Source organism: Aedes aegypti, chromosome 2, assembly GCF_002204515.2.
Source record: "Aedes aegypti strain LVP_AGWG chromosome 2, AaegL5.0 Primary Assembly, whole genome shotgun sequence".
NCBI lineage: Eukaryota > Metazoa > Arthropoda > Insecta > Diptera > Culicidae > Aedes > Aedes aegypti.
Window position 1 is genome coordinate 256,521,715 of NC_035108.1, and position 17,454 is coordinate 256,539,168.

Genomic DNA, 17,454 nt, shown 5'->3' on the forward strand with positions numbered 1-17,454 from the left:
GTACAGTGTGCGAAATGCATTGGATATGTTTGAGAGTTAATTTCTCAAATAATGTACACTCTACTATATTTTAACTTTCGGAACATATTATACGTAGCTTTATAGTAGCTTCAAAACTGCTAGACAGAACAGAAGATTTGAAGCTGCTGGATTTTTTTTTCTGGAGATCATTTTAGGTTGATTTCAAGAAAAAGTAGTCAAGAAACTGAATTGAATGGGATTGTGGACTCTGGTTTTCCAACTGTAATAAAGTGGAAAAGGATTTACGTCCTGAATAGTGTTACGTATAGTACAAAAGATTGGTAATCATTCAAAAAATGTGAAAAGAAACGAACTTTGTCATTTTGTGAGAAATTGTTGAATAATACATGTGAGTCTCATGGAAATCCTGTTTACACCCATGGCAACTTCCCAGCATCAACAGCGAGAGACCAGAATTCGCCAACCCCCCAGCACAGGCCTACCACCGAAGTCTATTCGGTGAGTGCGAGCGGATATCTAGTGTTGCGGCCAGGCCAGGGCAGCAAAAAAGCACCGCATGCTTGGCGCGCGGAGTAACTCTTCAACTGCTTATAGTAAAGCACCTCGCCTCGTGTGTGAGACTTGTGCGCGCGCGAGAGACTCTCGGAATAGTTGTTGCGAGCTCTAAGGCTATACCAAACCCCTTCAGGTATATTTGGTTTTGTACGTTACAGATGGTTGTCATTTAAACGTTGGTTGTTGCAGGGACTGTAGTCGCGATTTGTGTCCGTTCTGGATTTTGTTCTACGAGTCCGGTCGTATAAATATAGAATTTCGGTCGTTTTGGTTTACTGCGGTGAAAAGTTTTCTTGGCGACACTAATTACACCGGGTGGTTGTAATTTTGTGTGAAAATTGTGTGCGATTCTCGGTTCAGTTGTCTTTCAAGTTTTGCGGATAATTTGTTCGAGGTCTCCTGGCCGGTTAATGTGATTTTGTGATCATCCTCCACCAGCGCATGAGAAGGTGATTGTGCAATGTTGATTCTTAAATCTTAGCTAAGGGTAACTTACTTATAAATCAAGCAGACAAAGTCACGTCAAGTGCGATAGCATCTCTTGTTGAGACACCCGTAATGTGATAAATGGGTACGTGATTCTAAATGTGTCAGCTGGAACGAAAGTGAAATGATAAGGATTTTCCAAGCAATAACGGTCACCATTGCGAAGGCGGCAGTTTTGGACTGTTCCTTATCTTGTTCATTAGTGCCCCGAAAGGAAGTGCCGTGAAGGAACTAGTGACTGGGTCGGTTAGTGTTCAAACGATTTGTTCCGGTCGATTGTCGGATTGAAGGTGTCGTAGAAGCGCACCCCAGAAGAGCAACCATTATTGGAGGTTGTAATGGTTTTTGTCTCGGAGTGGTGATCAATTATCGTTGGATGACATTTCGTTGTATTATTTTGTTTGATGTGATATTCTTACAACATTGGAGCGACGCGGAGGGAACATAGCCCAGCCATTCGAAGATGTAAAGCCAAGCATTGGCGTACGGTGCTAGTTGACGGCGGACTGCTGTTTGAAATTTAATGGAACACTCAGGAGTATTTTTGTTTTCATCGTCGTTCTCATTGAGCTGCGGAACGCGTGAAATAAGGCGTCACGTGACTGACTCTGCTCTGAAAATTAGTCTAAGGAAACTATCTTATAGAAAATAGACAGCATAGTGGACAATGTGATCGTTTTGTCTGCTCTGTTATGACGAGATAGCTCTTACAGTTGGGTCAAAAATAGAGTAAAACGTATTGAACATTCAAAATCTGTCGGTATCACAGTTGGATTGTTTTGAAATAAGTCTATTTTTAATAATGAAAATAATTCGTATGTGCTGTGAGTGGTAAACAGATTAATTTGACGCAATGATGTTTTTTTTGATAATGGGATCTTGTGATCATAAATATGGGTCCGCGTACACCAGCGATCTATTATGATTTTTTTTCTGTTAGGGTGAATTAGCTTTTCAACCACTGTTATACATGTTAATGTCTTGGACAACTATTTTTAATTTCTTTTACTTAATGCTAGTAAATTTATACCTGAATAATTAGGAAATAACAATTCATTTAGAGGGCATGCGATTTTTTTTTCTGTTCGGTAATGACACACATAATTCTTAGCAATGACGAAACGAAACGAAATATGGGCTTGTCTCGTGGAACTCCATATGAAATCCTATATGGCAACGGATTATTTTTGAAGCGAAATGAAATTTATAATTTGTCCCGTGGAATATAATTTTCGATCATCATTTTTCTTGTTTTTTTTGTGTGCCAAAGGCTTAAAAACATACATTGATCTTTCAATGCATGGCTTGCAAAATCAGTTGAACCTTTCCTTCTTTGAATGGATCAAATTGGAGACAAAATAGCTGTTTATAATTAACGACTTTTCGAAAGAATGGTCAAGATTAGTATTGAAATCAATGCAACATATAAATTTAAAAAATGTGCCCTGACACATGATACCATTTAAAGCAGTGATACCTAAAGAGGATCTTTTTGTAAAAGAAATTTTCTTGATTCCCAGGGCATAGAGTATCTTCGTACCTGCCACACGATATACACATGCTAAAATGGTCAATCGGCAAAGAAAGCTCTTAGTTAATAACTATGGAAGTGCTCATAAGAACACTAAGCTGAGAAGCAGGCTTTGTCCCAGTTGGAACGTAACGCCAGAGAGAAGAAGAAGAACCTAAAGAGGGTGAATTCACTAGAGATGTGATGAAGGTGATATTTGGGAACTACTCATAACATATGGAGAACATATGAACTTGTACCTAATCTTTATGGAAGATTACGCCAAACTGCAGTTCATTCCATTTGTCTGCATTCTAAGCTTAGTTTCAATCTATCATAGACAAACATCGAATGGATTTTTCTATATTTACCATGGTAAAATAGTGTTCTCTGATATGTCAAATGCCAATGACCTAAAAAATACTCTGAAACAATTATCAAAACTATTTGAAATTAAAAAAAAAAGTGACGTAGATTGATAATTGTTAAGATTTCATTAACAGTTAATAATTAAAAAAAAACATTATACATGTAGAAAGTTTTTACATTTGTGATTCATACTTGAATTTTCAGTACTGTTCTAGATGAGAGACTACTATTAAACAAAATTTGACTTGAAATCTATGCTAAGGTACTGTTTAATTTCTTATCTCAATGTGTATATTTCGTATTTGAATACGACTTGTACTATAAATCTGCTAATATAAAATATTTATTAAAGCTTTATTCACTTCAGGACATGTATTGGATTTATTTGTTGCTGAAGGAAAATGAACCAAATATGATTCTTATCGATAATCTTATTATGCACATGTGAGTGAAGGTTTTTTTTGCGTTCAAATTTGAAGCATACTCTCATATTAATGTAATTTTCTTGATACTATTCATGAAAACATAGTAATACAGTCAACTCTCTCTTATTCGCTATACTGTATCATGTAATTTACAGCAGTGGCGTAGCTAGGGTTTTCGAAGCCCGGTGCGGAGTCAAATTCCAAATTGCCCTTCCAAATAGGGGTGTGTGCCAATTGACTCGTCAATAAATCAAAACAAAAATATGCTATCAATCAATATTAATAGTTGGGATTGAACAAAATGAACCTTAAGCTTATCTATTGTTGAAATCGTTTTTAATTTTTATTTAGTAACAAAAAGGCCAATTAATGAAGAGTCATACACCGATACACTTCAGGGCTGATAGCGGCTAACTGTCTAAAAAGGAACTTTATAGACCTCATTCCTGAAAAATGAAACTAAAATGAGACTGAACAGGAATCACATTTCGATAAGGATTCCTTAAGTAATCTGAACAGACAAATCTCAAAACGTAATTTGAAAAGTTTCTCTGGGATTTGATGATTATCTTCAGAAATTGCATCAGAAAGTACAGGTATTTGCTTAAAGTTTGCTTCAACTATTAATTCGAAGATTTTTTCAGGAGTACATTGAACGATTTCTTCAACTTCCTTTCCAAGGAATACCTTCAAAATTTTCATTCGAGGCACCTTGAAAAACTCAACCAGAACTTTTCCCAATCGTTTCCAATGATTCTCTCAGAAAACGAATTGTAACAATTTTTCACTAGGAATTTGTCCAAGAGAATGTTAAGGTCATTAATCAGATTTTATTGGAATTCCTTTAAAATATCCTAAACAAAATCGTAAAGATATCACTGATGAAATATATGATAAATTTCCACAAGAGAGAAGTCTTTCAAAGATTTCCGAATCTCTTCTGGACTTTTGGAAAAAGTCTTGGATGAGTCTTCAAAGAAACTAAGAATGAAATAATTAAAAAAATACCCAACAAAAATTTGCTAGAGGAAATCCCTGAAAAATCTCAAGTGGAACTCTTTGAGGGGCTTCATGATTAATTGCTGTAGGATTTTGTGTTTGAGACACATAATTTTTTAAATTGCAGATTCCAAGAAGAAATTACTGCAAAAATAATTCCATAAAGCATTGATGCAATCCTTTTTTATTGAGAAATTTATAAGGAATACTTGGTACCATTTATTGTGAAATTCTTGGAAATATCCTTAAAAGTTTTGTGGAATAGTCCCTGGAATAAATTAGCATATCTTAAGAAATCATTTAAATTATTTCAAGATAAATTCCAGGGTAATTTTCTAAAGGTATCTCCACAAGAATTCTGTACGTATAACTGAAGAAAGCTCTAAATGAATCTCTAGAAGAATTCCTGAAAATAAAAATCCATGAACCTATGCAGTGGTTGTGTAGTAATCTTTGGCGAACCCAGTATCCAGAAGGTTGCGAAAGCCGGAAGGGTGAGCTGGGCAGGGCATGTTGCAAGACTACCGGACAACAATCCTGCAAAGATGGTGTTCGTGTCGAATCTGGTTGGCACAAGAAGGCGAGGAGCACAGCGAGCGAGGTGGCTTGATCGACTCTATGACACTACCCCGAACGCCACTACCCCGAATGCCATTACCCCGAAAGCCATTACCCCGAATGGGTCATTACCCCGAACGCCACTACCCCGAATGGGTCACTACCCCGAACGCCATTACCCCGAATGCATAACATTTCGAGACTAATTCTGATTAGAAGATGGGGAGATAATTGTACAGAGTATTAAACTATTTTAACCTAACAATGTATTGAAAAAGATAGCTATAATATGCAAAAAATAGGATGTAGTACAGTCTTCTTTTGGACGCTGCTACCCACTTCCTTTACTAATAATGTTTTAAATGTCGGTCTTCTAGCATTAGAATCTTCGAAAAGATTTTGTGGCAATGAAAGATCACTCTGTTATTATCGCTGCAAGTGTTGTTCTATGGAACCCGCTTAAAGACTAACCTGATAGACAATTGTTCAGTTGTGGCATATAAACGTTCTTATACTTGTACATATCAGAAAAACGGTGGCCACTACAGTAAAAACTTTCATTGGTTTTAGGGGCCATTCAGCTGAATTTCGATGAGATGACCACAAAAATTAGTTGTATTTTATTCAAGACAATGAAGAAATGATGATGTTAGAAAAGTGGTGAGCAGTTCCACAAGAGACCTAACTGTTTTAATACAAGAAGGTAAAAGAAGGGACAATTTCTGGAATTTCTTTTCTTTTATCTTCTTGTATTAAATTTAAGCTGGATTAACTTCAATTAATGCCTTAACGATATCCCGCTTTTAATAAACTTAGCTGTTTCATACGAAAATATTAGTGACTAGATTATCCAACGAAAACTTGAAAGAACAGCCTTTTTAAGAAAGAAGGGCAAATTTCTGGCAAAGTGCTTGCAGCTATGACAACACTTTATCAACGTGATTCTATTGTAGCATAGAAGCACGTTGTTAATGAATTCATAAGATAGGGAAATCTTTGTTAAAAAACATAATTGAAATAAGAACACCAGTAAGGACTCGAAATACCGGTGAGCACGCAGCTGTTCACTAAGATTATATGTTATGGGTTAGAATTCCTCTGGTGGCGGAGGACATTGATTGCATTGACAATTTCCTTGACTTCTTTGGGCTCAGAAGCACTTGTACAAAGTGCTTGCAGCTATGACAACACTTTATCAACGTGATTCTATTGTAGCATAGAAGCACGTTGTTAATGAATTCATAAGATAGGGAAATCTTTGTTAAAAAACATAATTGAAATAAGAACACCAGTAAGGACTCGAAATACCGGTGAGCACGCAGCTGTTCACTAAGATTATATGTTATGGGTTAGAATTCCTCTGGTGGCGGAGGACATTGATTGCATTGACAATTTCCTTGACTTCTTTGGGCTCAGAAGCACTTGTACAAGAATTGTGAATTGACAAGGAAAGATGTCAGTAAATAAAAGGCATATTGGATTAAAAGCCCATTCACAAATTTTATAACGATTAAAGGGGTGATTGTCAAAATATTACAGCTCATACAAAATTTGTTGAATTTCCACACAAAAAGTGGGTGTCAAAATGGCAATTTTTGGTGTTATTGTGAATGGACCATTGAATTGGATAAATGCTCACTAAGCTAAGAAACAGGTTCTGTACCAGAAAAAAAGAACCATTAAGTTTACATTAGAGACGCATATGTACATGAATGGTCAATCTTTTATAATAGTGTAGTCAACATTTTTTGTCCACAAAACAAGGAACTGCATTGTTCTTCATACTATTCGGGGTAGTGGCGTTCGGGGTAATGACCCATTCGGGGTAATGGCTTTCGAGGTAGTGACCCATTCGGGGTAGTGGCTTTCTAGGTAGTGGCGTTCGGGGTAATGGGATGGTGCCGGCTTGATCAGGTGCAACAAGATCTGAAGAACGTGGGCCAAAATCGAAGTTGGAGAGACACAGCCATGGACCGAGTTAATTGGCGTAACATCGTTAACGAGGTTGTATCAAATTATTTGATGTAACACCAATTTAATAAATAAATAAAGGTTCAAGATATGGCTCAAAATAAAATGTTCCCAAACCTGTCCCTGCCTTCCTTAGGCTCAAGTTTCTAGAGCCCCCCCTGATATTCGATGATTAGCAAAACAATGTATTTCTGAATCCAAAACCACAATGATCTGTTCAAAAGTACTGTACTATAGCGTTGAAATAAACGCTACTTTTACTAGGTGATATAGGGGCCCCTACTCATTACTAATTCAAGGCCATTCCAAACCTAATTTTCCTCGCCCGATACATTTCAGTTTGGCAAAAACTCAATTTCTAATGCTAGAGAAAATTTCACCATGATTTCGGGGAACTAAAATCTCTCTGTTCGAGTTTCCTATGCAAAGTTACCCCTCTCACTTGTTATTTTCATGAAAAGTTTAAATAAATAACGTCATCCAAAAGATAATGAATAATACTTTTTTTGATTACGTCAATATGTAGTAAAATGAAGGATTGCAACCCATTCCAGGATGATACAATTTTAAATTCTTGCAGTCTTTTTAAAAAGTATCACGTAGTTAAAAGTTCAAAATTAGACCATTTTACACGTTAAAATTACTGTTTCAAATGCATTTTGTCAAAATAAGGTTAAAAATTGATATATATGTACCTCTCAAACTCGATGATCTCTTCAATATTGAACGTGAAAGTCAACGATATGACTGATTTTGGTGCAATATTAGAAAAATGTAGATCAAAGTTTCTGCACCATATAGCCTTTACATTTAAAAATAATAAGAATATAAAGTGGGTGAATAAGAAATGATGAATAAGTGGGTGAAAAAATAATAAGAATATAGGGGCCCAGATAGCCGTAGCGGTAAACGCGCAGCTATTCAGCAAGACCAAGCTAAGGGTAGTGGGTTCGAATCCCACAGGTCGAGGATCTTTTCGGGTTGGAAATTTTCTCGACTTCCCAGGGCATAGAGTATCTTCGTACCTGCCACACGATATACACATGCAAAAATGGTCATTGGCATAGTAAGCTCTCAGTTAATAACTGTGGAAGTGCTCATAAGAACACTAAGCTGAGAAGCAGGCTTTGTCCCAGTTGGGACGTAACGCCAGGAAGAAGAAGAAGAAGAAAGTGAGTGATAGTAAAATATATTGGCTTCAATGGGGTGGAAGTCAAAACAAAGTTGGGAAACACTGAATTTAAAGTTTCAGTAAAAATGTGCTTTATCATAAGCATGAAACGAGATTACCAGTTGGTAATATCTTCCTGAACTGAACAGTCACAACTTCTTCATAAACTAGGCTGTGATACAAAATTGCTTCGATGTCGCGTCAAAATGGTTGACTGTATTTTGTCTATGATTGTATTATGTGCCTTACGTATTTTGACTCTTCGATAGAGACATGCGTCAATAGCAAGGCATATGAATTTAGTGTAAACGTATCTTGCGCCACTTTTTTGTTTCATAGCTTTATGCTTTACTATTGTTTCTTGATATCTTATTTTTATGCCGAATTTCGGCATTCTGTAACGCATTTTATCGAGATCGGCACTCACTCGGCGAACATGTTCCATCTTCTTCATCTTCTTGTCATTAATGTCCTCACTGTGACAGAGCCTGCTTCTCAGCTTAGTGTTCTTATGAGTACGTCCACAGTTATTAACTAAGAGCTTTCTTTGCCAATGTTGCCATTTTCGCATTCGTATACCGTGTGCCAGGAACGATGATACTCTATGCTCAGGGAAGTCAAGGAAATTTCCATTACGAAAAGATCCTGGACCGACCGGGAATCGAACCCAGACACCTTCAGCATGGCTTTACTTTGTAGCCGCGGTCCCATAAAGTTTGTGAATTGATATTCAAGTGGTCAGATTTTTGAGTGTAGTGGTTTTGTCTGCTGAGGAAAATGTTTTGCTAAAAGTCAGCTAACAAACGACTCGACAAACGATTCGAAAATTTGCCAAGCTTGACTTAATTCATGCCTCAACATACGATTATACAGTCAACTCTCCATAACTCGACATTAAAGGTATAATCGAGTTTAGGAGGTATCGAGACAGAACACAATACCAGTGCAAGTGCGATCCAAGTAACCATCGAGTTAGCCAAGAACACCAACTTAATATCGAGTAAGGAAAAGCTGACTGTAAAATTGTAATCTAAGAAATTTGTGAGGAATGATTACAATTGACAGTTTCTTGAGTTGATAGTATCGTAAAATCAACATTTCTTCAAAATAAGCCGACGGTTAGTTTGTTCACACTAATGAATTTTGATTGATTTCCTTCGAGAGGCAAGTTATGATTCAGATTCGGGCTGCAAGAGTCTCAAATGAAGATATATACGTCTATCTATCTTCAAGCACTCGTGATTTTTTTTTTATCTTAACAGACTAGTAGAAGGGGTGGTAAAATGAACACCTTAAGGATATCGTCTTGTTTTTGATAGAAAAACTAAGAATTTGTATGGTTTTATCACACAGCTTTAAAAATAGAGATATTGTCTACAGCAGCGAGACGAATTCAGACTAAAAGAGATGATTTTTGGTTGTGCTACCACTCCCCTAATGTCGTTTCCCCGAACGCCAGTTCCCCAAATGCCTGTTCCCCGAATATTCCGTTTCCCCGAATAACCCACTTCCCCGAACAGTTTTTTGCAAGCATAATTGTCATAACTTTTTAAATTTCAGGTAAGTGAACGTACTGGTCATCTGATATGCACCCTTCTTTATTTGATTGGCGGTTCTTAGGAGTTTTACCGTCCACAGCATTTTTGGCAACATGTGTATAGTCGAGAAAGACCAAATACCTCCTTCTTTCGATTGCCTATTGTTCTTTCTAGTTCACCGTCTTGCTACTAAAAACTATTAGAGCTCCTATTTGAACAGTACCACTTTTCGGGGAACTGGGTCATTCGGGGAAATGGCATTCGGGGAAAAGGGCGTTCGGGGAACCGACATTCGGGGAAACGACATTCGGGGAAAAGTAGCACAATCCTGATTTTTCACATATTTTTATCGCTTGCAAAATACGATTCAAATGTTGATTTTACAATGCAAATTAGTCAATGTAACATAGTGTTGTCCCAAAATGAAAGCATTATTCTCTCCGGCAGTTTCATAGAATTTTGTTTGTCTTAATGTTTTTGATTGTTCTCTTCCAAAAGTTGAGCGCACAATTTCAACCTGGCTTTGACACGAGTAAGAGAGCTGCTCATTTTTTTTTTGATTTCGTAGATTTATGGCTAATGTGATAACATGGTGTTACGGTGTTTTGAGAAATTATCTGGGTGACGTTATAGCTTATCTACATGTGCTCCAAACTGTACTTAATCGAAAGAAAGCACTTGCAATTCAACAATGTACTTCCAACTACCGTACAGATCCGGTTGATTCAGTGCGGTACTATCAGCTTTAAAATCTTATCGTTTTAATACCCCCAAATCCCGTATTGGGGTGGTTGTAATAAATCGGCATTCAGTCAGTTGATTCAGTTATGCAATTATTGATTTCGTTATCGTGTTGCGCTGGTCGTGTTATACATTTCTATAATAAAGCTAGATAGCTGGCTAGAAGCTGCAGTACATGGAAGAGGTAATTGATTTGGCTAGCCCCGTTTTTAATTCTATACGCATTCTGTTTAACTACCTAAAGGATCTATGCTCACAATATTTGGTATTATTGAAAATAATCATCATATTAACGTATGTTGGGACCCAGATAGCCTGCGTTAATGAAACCAGCTTTATAACATCCCACAAATTCATATGTTCGTGGTGATAGGCGACAGAAGACAATCTGGGATAGCACTTTGTAGGCGGCATTCAGGATAGTGATAGCACGATAGTTTTCACATTTGTCGCCCTTTTTGTAGATGGGGCATATGATCCTTTGCTTCCACTCCGGTAGCTGATCCGTTTCCCATATTCTGACCATCAGCTGGTACAGACAGATGGCCAACCTCTCCAGGCCCATTTTGATGGGTTCAGCTCCAATGCCATCTTTACCAGCAGCCTTGTTGTTCTCAAACTGAATGATAGCATCCTTGAGTGTGGAAATAGGTTGGTTCGCTTCATCCGTCATGCTGACGTCCTCAGCTGGCATGACCCTCTGTGCCTGAGATCTCTGTGCCCTTCAGGTGTTCTTCGTAGTGCTGCTTCCACCGTTCAATCATCTCACGTCCGTCAGCCCATCCTTATCCCTACACATTTCGGCTCGCAGCACGAAGCCTTTTCGGGATGCGTTGGGCTTTCCGTAAAACTTTCGCGTTTCTTGTGAACGATGCAGCTGCTCCATTACACCCGATTCTGGATTTGCACGGACTTTGTTTACACGGCCGTGCAAAAAAAGTTTCCATACATTTTTTCCGCCAAAACCTTATTTTTGCATGAAACGTTGAGAACTGGTGTTACTATTTTTGTACGGTTTTTGAAATTTTGAACTGAAAACTTTTTTTGCACGATACGCATCCCTCGTGCAAAAACGGAATCGGGTGTATTTTTAAGATATTTTATAAAGAACTCTTTGAAATTATCTGATTTTTTAAGAATACAGTTGTTGAGTCGATTATGCATATCTCGATCATATCTCGTTTTTGGAAAGGTACTTATCAACTGAGTCGCTTAACGTCAGACGATGGCAACAACAAACGCAGTTCAACAAATCATCCATTACAAAACGGGTCAGCTGTAAAACGATCAACCATTCTATCATGATTGCATTTGATAAGATGGACCACCGAACCACCAACGCATTGACGTGCATAGAACTGATAAAAATGGTTACCATCTAAACCATTTATTTTATTTTTGGCATAACCATGCACTGCTTGCTGATAGGTGATGATTAATGGTTCGTGATTGACGTTCTGTACCCGCAATTTTCGTCAAATAAACAAGTCGCTGTGCAATAGGAGATTTTAATTCCACTTTGCACCTTTTCGCTTGACATTTTTTCGGCCCAACGGAAAATTGCAAATTTATGCAATTTTCTCAGCTCATACCAGTTATGTAGGATATGAGCGGAAAGCAGTTCCATTTTTCGACACAAAATAAATATGCTTTTCGTCAGCCGGGGTTCCGCCAGTGCGCACTGGTCATCATCGGACAAAGTACAAAACGGTACAGCTTTGCTAGCGCGCTGTGCTGGTATACGATTTCCGGAATTTGAAATTGCCAAGAGCCTGGCCCTACACATATGTGCTGGGAAGGAAGTTCTATCGACGATGGAGTGGTAATGCTTTGCAGTTCTATTTGTACACGAGGCTGTTCTATTTTGCATTTTAGAATTATGATAGTAGATTTTGAAAATACGATTAACTGCATCGTGGCGAAGAAAAGCGAAAGCTCTAGAATGTGGTTTTGACTGTTAGGAAGAAAACAGCGTTGCTTCGAGAGTAGGTCAATGGGATAATAGCGCACCTTGCTGCTATTGTGTCTTAAACAGTGGTGTTACTAGGGGTTGGAGTGTTAAATTGTAGTTCACATCTCTTTCATGTGATTATCGAAGGATAATAATAGATATTTGTTATTTGTTTTTAATTATAAATCGTACACAGTTAAAAATAATGAAGATTACACGTCATGTAAATTTCATTCATGCGATGTAAACATGTCGTCATGTAAATTTAAGTCAGAAATCATGTATTATGTGTTATATGTCATGTAATCACACATGATCCTGCTGGATTACATGGCATATAATTGAAGTTTACATGACATAGCAGGTAAATATCCATGATATTTCACGCTCCAATTATGTGCATTATATGTCTCAGAAATTTACACGTTCAGTTCGAACTGTGTAGTTTACGGCTAACCAGCCGAGTGGAAGTTTAACAACTACCGAAAAGCTAAACATTACATATACTTTGCAATTGGATTAAATGGACAAATTAATGTGAAGTTTTGCGAAAAAGTTACACGTCTTCTCAGTGAGAATCGAACTCACGACTCCCTGATCTCTAGTTAGGGCGCGTTACCCCTACGCCATGAGAGGACTCATGGACGCAGAAGTTAATCTTAATTCGATTTCAGCTCAATAATCACGTGGTCCTTTTTCGAAGCCCACACAATAGAAACCTCAGCCACCACAGTTGCTGGCTAGTGTGGTGTGCTATTTCAATACTTAAAAAAATAATGCGCTCTCGGGCTAGGCATTGGATATCAATAGAAAGCGTTGTGTTTGGATAGGAATCTAATTATTCCGAAAGAGGTGCACTTTGCGAAAAAGGACCACGTGATTATTGAGCTGAAATCGAATTCAGGTTAACTTCTGCGTCCATGAATTCTCTCATGGCGTAGGGGTAACGTGCCCTAACTAGAGATCAGGAAGTCGTGAGTTCGATTCTCACTGAGAAGACGTGTAACTTTTTCGCAAAACTTCACATCAATTTTTCCATTTAATCCAATTGCAAAGTATATGTAATGTTTAGCTTTTCGGTAGTTGTTAATAGATATTTGTTCCAAGATATGTTTTAATTCCCTTATCAGTATCATTGTAACAAGACTTTCGTTCCTTACTTTTTGTTGCTCTGTAAATTTCAACACCAATCCTTCTTCTTTATTTTTGCAACCACGAACAAAAGAAAGAGTAAATCTCTGAATTCACAACTTCCTTCCTAAAGAGTGGGTTTTAAAACTGCCACTAAATGTGGCAAAAATGGAATAAAGGACATTTCTCCGGAATGCGCGCTTTCTTCCGAGGGTGAAATGGTTAACGTTGATAATGGACCAATGCACGAGTTCACTATTTGATGTTTGAGCGGTGCCGTGTTATTTACGTGACCATGGAAACGAGTGAACTTGGCACCGCTTAAACGTCAAATTAGTGAACTCGTGCATTGGTCCATAGCATCAAAATAAGCAATCAGTTTGATGCTTTAGACAATATTTTCGAACATCAAATTGAAGTAGTCTCTAGCCCAGGCTCTTTGATTCAAGTGAGGAAGCAAAAAATGCCGCCTATCGTGGTCAGTTGTTCCGAATTTGGGGTATTTATGCAGTAGATCTTGAACTCTATTAGGGGAATCTAGATTTTCTTCCGAATCGCAAATAAAGGAGACTGTCACGTTTTGCCGGCAACTCTCAAAGATCGCGAACTTCTTCTCAAACATCTTGAAGAGAAAATGCACATTTTTTTTTACTTATGATGACAAAACTGAACGATTTTTCAAGGTCACTTCGAAAGGTGTCTCAAGTGGATATAAGTCACCTGAAGAGATTAAAAAAGGAACGAATGATTTGTTATGTTCCGTTTTTATCAACATGGTCGGCAATTTTCAGTTGACAAAATAGGAATAATTTGCTTAGATAAAATATTTTACAAAATATGAACATTAAATTGCAGTTTGTACAGGACAGTATAAATTTGTACCATATTAATGCATAGTATTAATGTTTGGGGGCTATGAGAAGCATTCATTCGTATAAGTTCATAATGACAGTTGATTGAAAACTCCAAATAATCAGTATGATTCTGCGATAAATCATTAGTGGTTTTAGGTTTTTGGCCAGAATGTCAATAAGTGTAATATTGAATACTAAACGATAATCACATAAATGTACTTTCAACCATGAGGGGTCTTGTTTGTGAAAATCGCGAAAGTGAGTCAACTGGACCATTGTTTTTTCCCTTCAACAAGAGCAACTCTTTCTTTTTCATCCTTATATTTTCCTCCTTCTCCTTCTTCTTCTTCTTTTTATGACATTACATCCCAATCGATAAAGAGCGTTCTTTTCAGATTCATGTTATTACAAACACTTTCTCAGTTATCAATTGAGAGCTTCATTGCCAAAGTACGTTTAAGCATTTGTAGCTACATCCTATTGGCGTTGGGTTAGTTTGTGAAAGTTTTGCAATCTCAAATGAATATTTACGATTTCTGTGATTTACATTGCCAAAACCTTATCAGTAAAATAATTGTGGTGGTGATTGTTTTAATAAAGTTATCATTAGTGAGTTCAATTGGGATGCATTATTCACCCTTCTAGAATAGCGCCATCTTTGTATTTTAGTTTTGCGTTAGATCAAGAATAGGCTAACACTAAACTAAATTAAAGCTTTAGTTTTTGTTTATTAAAACTGCTATCGAATAGATTCAGTTTGTATGAGACTTTTCGTTATTTCATTACAAGGGGTACGTATCTGTTCAATGATTAGGATCCCAGGAAATTTGGGATGGGAATGTTTGTGGCGTGCGAACGTCGAGTATGAATAGTTTATCAAAATGTCAGCCATGTCAGCCCATTTCCTCTTCCTCGATATTAAGTTACTGTATGGAGATTTCGAAATTTTCAATAGGGCAGTATCTATTTATTGAATTTTTCCTCCCTCCGTAACGCTTTTCGTATGAAAATTTCTTTTTACTTTCCTTTCTCATCGGGTAGATGATTAAATAGGCTCAAATATGGCGATGGCACTAATCTCCCAATTGGCGAACGACCTAGATTGCTAAATTTTACATCCCCTACTTCTTGCAGCAGGGCCAAATAAATAGTTTTTTGCTATAATTTGTAAAGTGCTATCGAGTTTGAAATGTGTACTGTTATCTGTCGAACCTGAGCAACGAATGCAGTACTTGGATAGATACCCAGTTTGAGTGTCACTCACGCAAACACATTATTAATTTTTGGTCTAAAGTTTACCGCTTCTACTTACGGGACAGAATATCTTGATATCATTCCCAGGTTCATCCCTTATAACAAAGAACAGAACATTGACTGAAAATATTATTGAAAATTTGTATGATATTTTCCTGGCTTTCTACGGAACTGAATATGAATTCCCCAAGGTTTAGATTGATTGATGCAAATTTAGTTTTTTGTTTACATCATTTGTAGAGATTTTAGCCAAAATTAATCATTTTGTTTTTTTTTTTTCCAAAATTTGTGTATACTGGTCCTTTGATTCTGCTGTTGCTGTAAAACCTTCGCCAAATCTAGCACAACTGGTTCTAAATGAAAGAATATGCATGGTTATTTGTTTAAAAGGTATTTTGAATCGTATTTGACATGTTTACCATTTGAGCATGTCAACAAGTGTGTAACATGAATCATCTTGAAAAATTTTGCAATTTTTCAATTCTTGCGTAAGATACCAAGAAAATGCTCTAAAATGATCATTTACTCCTCAATGTGCCACAAATGTTCTAAAGTATTCGATGTACTATGGCTTCATTTGCGCATACTTGAGCTAAAATATAATTTTGGAAAATTGTGAATTAGGTCATCAAATCATCAGACTTTTTTTAGAAATTCAGAATTCAGAATTTTGTCAAATTCAGACGCCAAATAAATTTAAAAAAAAATTACCTGCGATATACTACTTTAAATTTGTGTATAAATAATAACGTTTCAATATGTTTTGATGTTGAAACGGATCTATTCAGGAAAATAAAGAAATATGCTGATTTTGAACCCATTTTACCTAATGTACCGAAAATATAGGTTTTTTGGTTAAGCGACAAATTTCATCAATTTGCTTTCAAAAATCTTTTTTTTTGTCAATGAATTATGATTTTTGAACGATTTGAATGATATTTTTGACCAGCATTTGTAAGGGGTGCGGCCATTGTGTGTCGTTAGGACATGGCCAGAGCAACTCTCGACTGTTAAAGGATGTGTTGTTCTTATTCAACAGCCCAAGCTTAATTTGAAAACTCACATTGATTAGCGGACAGGGAGAAGTCAATCTTTACTGAATGATATAGGACTTGCCATGTGCTCAACACCAACATAATGCCTATAAGTCAACTCTGAGGCTATTGAAAGACTTTTGAATTGTTTCTAAATAAGTCTTTGATTTAAGATCTAAGCATAAAATAAAAATATCCGGACGGAATAATTTGCTGCAAAAATCGGAACGTGACAGAATTGGAGCGTCAAAAAATCAGAACGTGAAAACAACGGAAAATAGCTTCTTGTTCTTTTTCTTCTTCTTCTTCTTCTTGGCATTTACGTCCTCACTGGGACAGAGCCTGCTTCTCAGCTTAATTGTAAATTGAATTGAAAGAGGAAAACAAATTATTACTAACTAATTGCGAAAAAGCTCAAAAACTTGCTATGCAGTTTGAAGGCGCGCACAATTTCAATTTAGGAATTCTCAATCAAGAGAACGTTTTCGAAAATGCCTGTGAGATTGATTTAGAAGAAGTGAGAAATAATATTCAAAAATATGAAAGCTCCTGGTGATGATGGAATTTTCTACATCCTCATCAAGAAACTTCCAGAAAGTAGCTTATCATTTTTAGTTGATATATTCAACAAATGTTTTCAATTAGCATATTTTCCTGACAAATGGAATAATGCTAAGGTTGTTCCAATATTAAAACCAGAAAAAAATCTTGCAGAAGCTTCTAGCTATCGCCCAATTAGTTTGCTTTTCTCCATCAGTAAACTTTTTGATAAGGTCATTTTGAACAAATTGATGGTTCACATTAAAGAAAATTCAATTTTTGCCCATGAACAGTTTGGATTCCGCCATGGACATTCGACCACTCATCAACTTTTACGTGTAATAAATTTGATCCGTTCCAACAAATCTGAAAGCTATTCTACTGG

General features: G+C 36.8%; 1 long non-coding RNA gene across 1 annotated transcript in view; it reads left to right on the forward strand.

Annotated features, from left to right (window-relative positions):
- Positions 1 to 203: 203 nt before the first annotated feature.
- The window catches only part of LOC110676548, a 37,982-nt gene continuing 20,731 nt past the window's right edge, over positions 204 to 17,454 (forward strand). The window contains exon 1 of the long non-coding RNA XR_002500501.1: positions 204 to 986. This is a non-coding gene — a long non-coding RNA (uncharacterized LOC110676548). The remainder of the gene's footprint in view (positions 987 to 17,454) is intronic.